Genomic DNA, 8,858 nt, shown 5'->3' with positions numbered 1-8,858 from the left:
ACTTTTGAATAAAGAATGCTGAAATAATGCCTGACTTCCATTCCACAGGACCTCTCTGCTTTCTCCTTCCTACTTCCTGCTCCCGTTCCCAACTTACATTTTTTGCTAATTTGTGTCTTTTTAAAATGGTTGTTACCCCCTTCCTCTCTTGCAATGTTTGTCTGATTTAGTATTGTCTAGTCTTGAATCTCTGGCAAGTTGTAAAGTAGCATAATTGCATTTTTAACTAGCCTGTAAAATATGCACTGTTGGGTAACATGTACAGGTTGAAACACTTGTTCTTGTTAATTTCTTTTTGAAAATTAATAAAAAATGAATCACAAAAATAAAATGACAGGACTCCTCACAATACTCCCAGGAGGTATGGACTTAATATCCCCGTATTGCAGAGGCACAAGGCAGATTACGGGATATGCCCAAATCCATGCAGGAAATCTGTGGTTGAGCTGGAAATTGAATGCAGATGTCCCACAACATGCTCCAGGGTCCAATCACTATTCCATCCTTCAGCACCTGAGTGGGTAAAGCCTCCTCATTCCCATTGGTTCACCTCCTGTGCCTTCTACTGGCCACAAAATACTGACCCCACAAGCAGAAGGTAAGGTTTGAGAAACAGGCATTTATTCACTGTAAGAGCCATTGGATGGCAAACAAGGCAACTGATGACAAAGGGGATGCTGTACTGTTTATTCACTTCCGCAGGTAGGTATTGTAGTTGTAAGAATGCTTGATAGAGATCTTGTAGGTGTTTGTCTCTGTCTGAGGGGTTGGAGCAAATGCGGTTGTATCGCAGAGCTTGGCTGTAGACAATGGATCGTGTGGTGTGGTCAGGGTGAAAGCTGGAGGCATGTAGGTAGGAATAGCGGTCAGCAGGTTTCCGGTATATGGTGGTGTTTATATGACCATCGTTTATTAGCACAGTAGTGTCCAGGAAGTGGATCTCTTGTGTGGACTGGACCAGGCTGAGGTTGATGGTGGGATGGAAATTGTTGAAATCATGGTGGAATTCCTCAAGGGCTTCTTTTCCATGGGTCCAGATGATGAAGATGTCATCAATATAGCACAAGTAGAGTAGGGGCGTTAGGGGACGAGAGTTGAGGAAGCGTTGTTCTAAGTCAGCCATAAAAATGTTGGCACACTGTGGGGTCATGCGGGTACCCATAGCAGTGCCACTGATTTGAAGGTATACCTTGTCCCCAAATGTAAAATAGTTATGAGTAAAGACAAAGTCAGAAAGTTCAGTCACCAGGTTAGCCGTGACATTATCGGGGATAGTGTTCTTGACGGCTTGTAGTCCATCTTTGTGTGGAATGTTGGTGTAGAGGGCTTCTACATCCATAGTGGCCAGGATGGTGTTATCAGGAAGATCACTGATGAATTGTAGTTTCCTCAGGAAGTCAGTGTTGTTCGAAGATAGCTGGGAGTGCTGGTAGCGTAGGGCCTGAGGAGGGAGTCTACATAGCCAGACAATCCTGCTATCAGGGTGCCAATGCCTGAGATGATGGGGCACCCAGGATTTCCAGGTTTATGGATCTTGGGTAGTAAATAGAATATCCCAGGTCGGGGTTCCAGGGGTGTGTCTGTGCAGATTTGAACTTGTGCTTTTTCAGGGAGTTTCTTGAGCAAATGCTGTAGTTTCTTTTGGTAACTCTCAGTGGGATCAGAGGGTAATGGCTTGTAGAAAGTGGTGTTGGAGAGCTGCCGAGCAGCTTCTTGTTCATATTCCGACCTATTCATGATGACAACAGCACCTCCTTTGTCAGCCTTTTTGATTATGATGTCAGAATTGTTTCTGAGGCTACTACCCAAGATCCATAAACCTGGAAATCCTGGGCGCCCCATCATCTCAGGCATTGGCACCCTGATAGCAGGATTGTCTGGCTATGTAGACTCCCTCCTCAGGCCTTACGCTACCAGCACTCCCAGCTACCTTCGAGACACCACTGACTTCCTGAGGAAACTACAATCCATCGGTTATCTTCCTGATAACACCATCCTGGCCACTATGGATGTAGAAGCCCTCTACACCAGCATTCCACACAAAGATGGACTACAAGCCGTCAAGAACGCTATCCCCGATAATGTCACGGCTAACCTGGTGGCTGAACTTTCTGACTTTGTCCTTACCCATAACTATTTTACATTTGGGGACAAGGTATACCTTCAAATCAGCGGCACTGCTATGGGTACCCGCATGGCCCCACAGTATGCCCACATTTTTATGGCTGACTTAGAACAACGCTTCCTCAGCTCTCATCCCCTAACGCCTCTACTCTACTTGCACTATATTGGTGACATCTTCATCATCTGGACCCATGGAAAAGAAGCCCTTGAGGAATTCCCCCATGATTTCAACAATTTCCATCCCACCATCAACCTCAGCCTGGTCCAGCCCACACAAGAGATCCACTTCCTGGACACTACAGTGCTAATAAATGATGGTCACATAAACACCACCCTATACCGGAAACCTGCTGACCACTGTTCCTACCTACATGCCTCCAGCTTTCACCCTGACCACACCACACAATCCATTGTCTACAGCCAAGTTCTGCGGTACAACCGCATTTGCTCCAACCCCTCAGACAGAGACAAACACCTACAAGATCTCTATCAAGCATTCTTACAACTACAATACCCACCTGCAGAAGTGAAGAAACAGATTGATAGAGCCAGAAGAGTTCCCAGAAGTCACCTACTACAGGACAGGCCTAACAAAGAAAATAACAGAACACCACTAGCTGTCACCTTCAACCCCCAACTAATACCCCTCCAATGCATTATTAAGGATCTACAACCTATCCTGAAGGATGACCCAACACTCTCACAAATCTTGGGAGACAGGCCAGTCCTTGCTTACAGACAGCCCCCCAACCTGAAGCAAATACTCACCAGCAACCACATACAACACAACAGAACCACTAACCCAGGAACCTATCCTTGCAACAAAGCCCGTTGCCAACTGTGCCCACATATCTATTCAGGGGACACCATCACAGGGCCTAATAACATCAGCCACACTCGCAGAGGCTCGTTCACCTGCACATCCACCAATGTGATCTATGCCATCATGTGCCAGCAATGCCCCTCTGCCATGTACATTGGTCAAACTGGACAGTCTCTACGTAAAAGAATAAATGGACACAAATCAGATGTCAAGAATTATAACATTCATAAACCAGATTTCAGAGTAACAGCCGTGTTAGTCTGTATTCGCAAAAAGAAAAAGAGTACTTATGGCACCTTAGAGACTAACCAATTTATTTGAGCATAAGCTTTCGTGAGCTATAGCTCGCTTCATCGGATGCATACTGTGGAAAGTGTAGAAGATCTTATTATATATATATATTATATATATTCATGCTTTGTGTGTGTATAATAAGATCTTCTACACTTTCCACAATATGCATCCAATGAAGTGAGCTGTAGCTCACGAAAGCTTATGCTCAAATAAATTGGTTAGTCTCTAAGGTGCCACAAGTACTCCTTTTCTTTTATTCATAAACCAGTCGGAGAACACTTGAATCTCTCTGGTCACGCGATTACAGACATGAAAGTTGCGATATTACAACAGAAAAACTTCAAATCCAGACTCCAGCGAGAGACTGTTGAATTGGAATTCATTTGCAAATTGGATACAGTTAACTTAGGCTTGAATAGAGACTGGGAGTGGCTAAGTCATTATGCAAGGTAACCTATTTCCCCTTGTTTTTTCCTACCCTCCCTCCCCCCAGACGTTCTTGTAAAACCCTGGGTTTGTGCTGGAAATGGCCCAACTTGATTATCATACACATTGTAAGGAGAGTGATCACTTTAGATAAGCTATTACCAGCAGGAGAGTGGGGTGGGGGGAGAGAAAACCTTTTGTAGTGGTAAACATCCATTTTTTCATGGTTTGTATGTATAAAAAGGTCTTCTGTACTTTCCACAGTATGCATCCGATGAAGTGAGCTGTTAAGCTCATGAAAGCTTATGCTCAAATAAATTGGTTAGTCTCTAAGGTGCCACAAGTACTCCTTTTCTTTTTGCGAATACAGACTAACATGGCTGTTACTCTGAAACCTGATTTACTGTGTAATACTCTGATGCTGTGTGGCCCTTGTTTCTCCCTCCATTTTTGGTGATCTGCGCTTATAACTCTTGAGGATGTATAAAGATTTGAAAGTCTAAGAGGAATCAATACCAGTACTGTTAGTCAGAATAAAATTGAACTGTATTTTACTTGCTGAATGTGAGTAAATGATATCTTGGTGAATTCCATACACTGAAATAACTTAGGGCTAGATCCACAAAGGGACTTAAGTGTTGCAATGACTCAACTTTAGCGCCATACCAGCCAGTAGGAACCTCAGCCCTGAGTTTGGCAGCCAGGCTCCCTATACGGTGCATGGGGAGAAGTAGGCGGCTAAGAAAGGGATCCCCAGAGACCAGCATGCAGAGCAAGGAGCTACCTCATCTAGCCAAGCAGAATAGCCGGTTAGAAGAGAGTTGCCTTACCCCCATCTCTCCCCTGGAGTTAGACATTATCTTTGTTTGCGATTTTCAGCTGGGAACCCTAAAGGGGGTGGGGGGCACTCAACAGGGTGTTGGAGACCCAGGTTCAGTCCCCACCCCCCTCTAATGTGGAGCAGGGATTTGACTGTGGGTCCTACACTGAAATGATTATATTGACTGTACCCAATTGGACAATGAATTGGCTAGTGTGAATGTATAACACTGTCTTCTACAGGACAGAATCTGTACTGTTTGGTTGCTTATCAAACACTCCAGTTGACCAATCAGAGGCCTATAGTTCTGGTACAAGATTATCTAATTTGTACAATTCCTGTGGCACTGAAGATCCACATGATCCTGAAACTTGTCAGGGATTTGGGAAGAACTTGTTTGTACTTTATAATCTCAGGTTATAATCACAATGCTTGGATGCTCTGGGCTTTTCCAAGAAGCCGAAAGTAATTTTCCAAATTCTCACAGGAATTCAGTGGGATTTTGCTGTATATTGTATACATTACCCCCTTTTTAAAATCCCAGCCTAAATATGTAAAGCACCTTGTTCTACCTGCATTTTATCTGAGTTTCAATCGGGTAACATTATGAAAGACACATAAGCTAACATCAAAAGTGACTTAGGAGCCTGTCCTGTTGACTTTCAGTGAGACTTCGGCTGCTAAGCCTTGGTAATTAAGACACTTTTGAAAATAGGATTTAGGCACCTAAATCTCTTAGAGACTTTTGAAAATGTTACCTGAACTGATTATCCAATGTTATTGGAGGGGGACTGGGTACAAGTGTGGCTGCTATTGAAGGCAACAGGAGGTTTCTTTGGAGAAAATGCAAGCTCAGCTAACTATCTTGAGATTTTCAAAGCTGCTTAAGGGAATTGAATGCGACATTGGTGTCTAAATCACTTAGAAAAGGAGGACTTGTGGCACCTTAGAGACTAACAAATTTATTTGAGCATAAACTTTCGTGAGCTACAGCTCACTTCATCGATGCATCTGATGAAGTGAGCTGTAGCTCACGAAAGTTTATGCTCAAATAAATTTGTTAGTCTCTAAGGTGCCACAAGTACTTCTTTTCTTTTTGCAGATACAGACTAACATGTCTGCTACTCTGGAATAAATCACTTAGGCAGCTCTGGCAATCTCAGCCATGAACTTTATTCCTAAGCCCGTTGCCAACTGTGTCCACATATCTATTCAGGGGACACCATCATAGGGCCTAATCACATCAGCCACACTCGCAGAGGCTCGTTCACCTGCACATCTACCAATGTGATCTATGCCATCATGTGCCAGCAATGCCCCCCTGCCATGTACATTGGCCAAACTGGACAGTCTCTACGTAAAAGAATAAATGGACACAAATCAGACGTTAAGAATTGTAACATTCAAAAACCAGTCGGAGAACACTTCAATCTCCCTGGTCACTGGATTACAGACCTAAAAGTGGCAATTCTTCAACAAAAAAACTTCAAAAACAGACTCCAACAAGAGACTGCTGAATTGGAATTAATTTGCAAACTGGATACAATTCACTTAGGCTTGAATAAAGACTGGGAGTGGATGTGTCATTACACAAAGTAAAACTATTTCTCCTTGTTTATTTCCCCTCCTACTGTTCTTGTAAAGTGCTGGAAATGGCCCACCTTGATTATCACTACAAAAGGTCCTCCCCACCTCCTCCCACTCTCCTGCTGGTAATAGCTCACCTTTCCTGGTCACTCTTGTTACAGTCTGTATGGTAACACCCATTGTTTCATGTTCTCTGTGTATATAAAATCTCCCTACTATATTTTCCACTGAATGCATCCGATGAAGTGAGCTGTAGCTCACGAAAGCTTATGCTCTAATAAATTTGTTAGTCTCTAATGGTGCCACAAGTACTCCTTTTCTTTTTGAGGGATACAGACTAACACGGCTGCTACTCTGAAACCTAGAATTAATTAGTTATTACTTCACAATCAAAATAACATTCACTCAGGAAACAGAAATTTGTTTAAGGATGAAAAGTGTTTTCTCTCTCCATGACTTTCCCTTTGAGACTAGAAGTTTGACTTTGCTGACATCGCCTAGAAAAAAATGAAACACTAACTTTTCCTTATCCGTTACGTTCCCCACAGCAGTCATGCCTCGGGAGACTGCACCTTCCCACAAAAGGATATATAATGAATCAGAGAAGACATTCCCCATTTGGCGCAGGCTGTGATGCACAGGACATGTTACCAGACATAACAGAGCCATGGTAGCTGTTCTGGGATATGATGTTCTATGTACTGTGCACATGGAAGTATATGAATGTGGTGGAGAGAGAAGATGGACTGAATAACCTGGATCCTGGTCCCAGAAATGCTGCGTGAGGAGGTGACATCAGTTTCAAGTTTGTGACTCACCCGCCTTAGAGGTAAATCTACCTTTTCCTGCCCACTCCTTGAATCTTGAGGTTTTTGAAGCAATGTAAGTTTGTTGGATTCCCATGAAATTAGTTACCTAAGGGGAATTTCACAATGATCTCTCTTTAAATTCTCTACCCAAAGCAATATGACTGAATTTGGAAAAAGAAAATATCTCTCAGGTCACTGCTATCCTAGCTCCTTGTATGGCCCCCATCACCATAGTATCTGGGCACCTCACTGTTTTTAATGTATCTATCCTCCCATCACCCTGTGAGGTGCTATTATCCCAGCTTTACAGACAGGGACCTTACACCCAGAGGGACAGATTTATAGAGGTGTTTCAGCACCTAAAGACATAGACACCCCTAGTGGGATATTTAATCGATGGGCGTTAGGTACCGCACCTACTCAGGCATCTGTGTGCATTTTTACGTACCTACCGGCGTTTGGAAATCTGGCCTGAAAGTCACACAAGGAGTTTGTGAAGAAGCAGGGAATTGAACCAACATCTCTCAAGTCCAAAGCGAGCTCTTCAAACACTGGCACATCCTTCATTCCTCTTTGAGCTTCCCTCCATACTACATACAGGACTGTGCCCTTGATGGCAGCTCTCCCCTCACTGGGGTGTTGAGAGCATTAGTGAGATGAGGTGGGTAAAGCAGAGCTGATATTTGCTGCTGTGCTCAGAGCTCAGGGTGCAGACATTGGCTATAAGTAGGCTTGGCAGAATTTGCTTTTCTTTTTCTTTTGCCCTTTTGATGATTAATATTGGGATTTTTACCTTTATGATTATTCCCAATTTTTTCACTATTTCAATTATTACAGTTGCAGGAAATGCAGTGGTGGTAGGTTGGGGTCAGGGTTAGGGCAGTGGGGATGCGGGGGGTGACAGCAGGGATACAGTTCACTTTCTGCCAGCTGAGGGGTTCAAGACACCAAAGTGAGAGGGAAGGCGGCTGCTCTGGCCCAGTGGAGCAGAGATCCATGGCCAGGGCTGCGAGCGTGTCACTCATGTGACAGCTGGGTGCAGAGGGCTCTTGCACAGCTGCGGGGCCAGTGACACCCAACCCTGCAGGTGTAAGGCGCAGCGGGAGGCTGGACTAATGGCGACTGTTACTGATCTTTCCTGTTGTTGATTTCAGTGTCTCAGCTGATATTGACGTTTACCAACATCTTTTGACTGAAATCAAATCCTGCTGAGCTATAAGTGTCAAAGAAGGCTGAAGGAAATCAGTGGGCCCCATCCCTGAATCAGTGGAGATTTTATCTTTGACTTCACTGAGAGAAGGCTCAGACTGAACAGAATTATTCCCGATTTGTAAAATTAACTGTGCATAGGTGTACGCAGAATCAGGTCCTTACTTAGCAGGTAATAAAGATTAGTAAATTGGTCCAATAAAAGATATTACCTCACCCACCTTGCTTCTCTAAGGATTAGTAATGGCAAGAGAGATTGTGGCTCTCTCATCTGCCATTCCTAACAAAAAGATGGGTGAGAGAGAGAATTAATATTTTTAACCACTGGTAAAGAAGAAGAGGATAAGAAATAGAGCAGATTTTTTTTTCAAATGGAATATTTTTGCATCAGAAACTGTCAGTTCATTGAGATCAAAATGTTCCATGGGTACATATTAATTTCTACAAAATTTTGTTTAGGAAAAATGTTATTGTACATATTTTATAAAATAATATCAAATGAAATAAAATATAAAAATAAACTAATATAAAATAAATTTAAATTATCAAATAGATTCAAATAAAATACAACTAATATATAAAATAACATAAGTAATATAAAATAAAAATAGTCAAGAAATAAAATTAAAAATAGATAAATACATTTAAAAAAAGACAAAGTTGGAATGAAAACCAACATGGAAATCATGGAATTGTTGATGAAATGGAAATGTGGGTTCCACACCACTATCATACTATGAAAATAGCAAATTGTATAAAATTAGAA

The sequence above is a fragment of the Caretta caretta genome, chromosome 14, assembly GCF_965140235.1.
Source record: "Caretta caretta isolate rCarCar2 chromosome 14, rCarCar1.hap1, whole genome shotgun sequence".
Taxonomy (NCBI): Eukaryota; Metazoa; Chordata; order Testudines; family Cheloniidae; genus Caretta; species Caretta caretta.
This window is presented reverse-complemented; position numbering follows the sequence as displayed.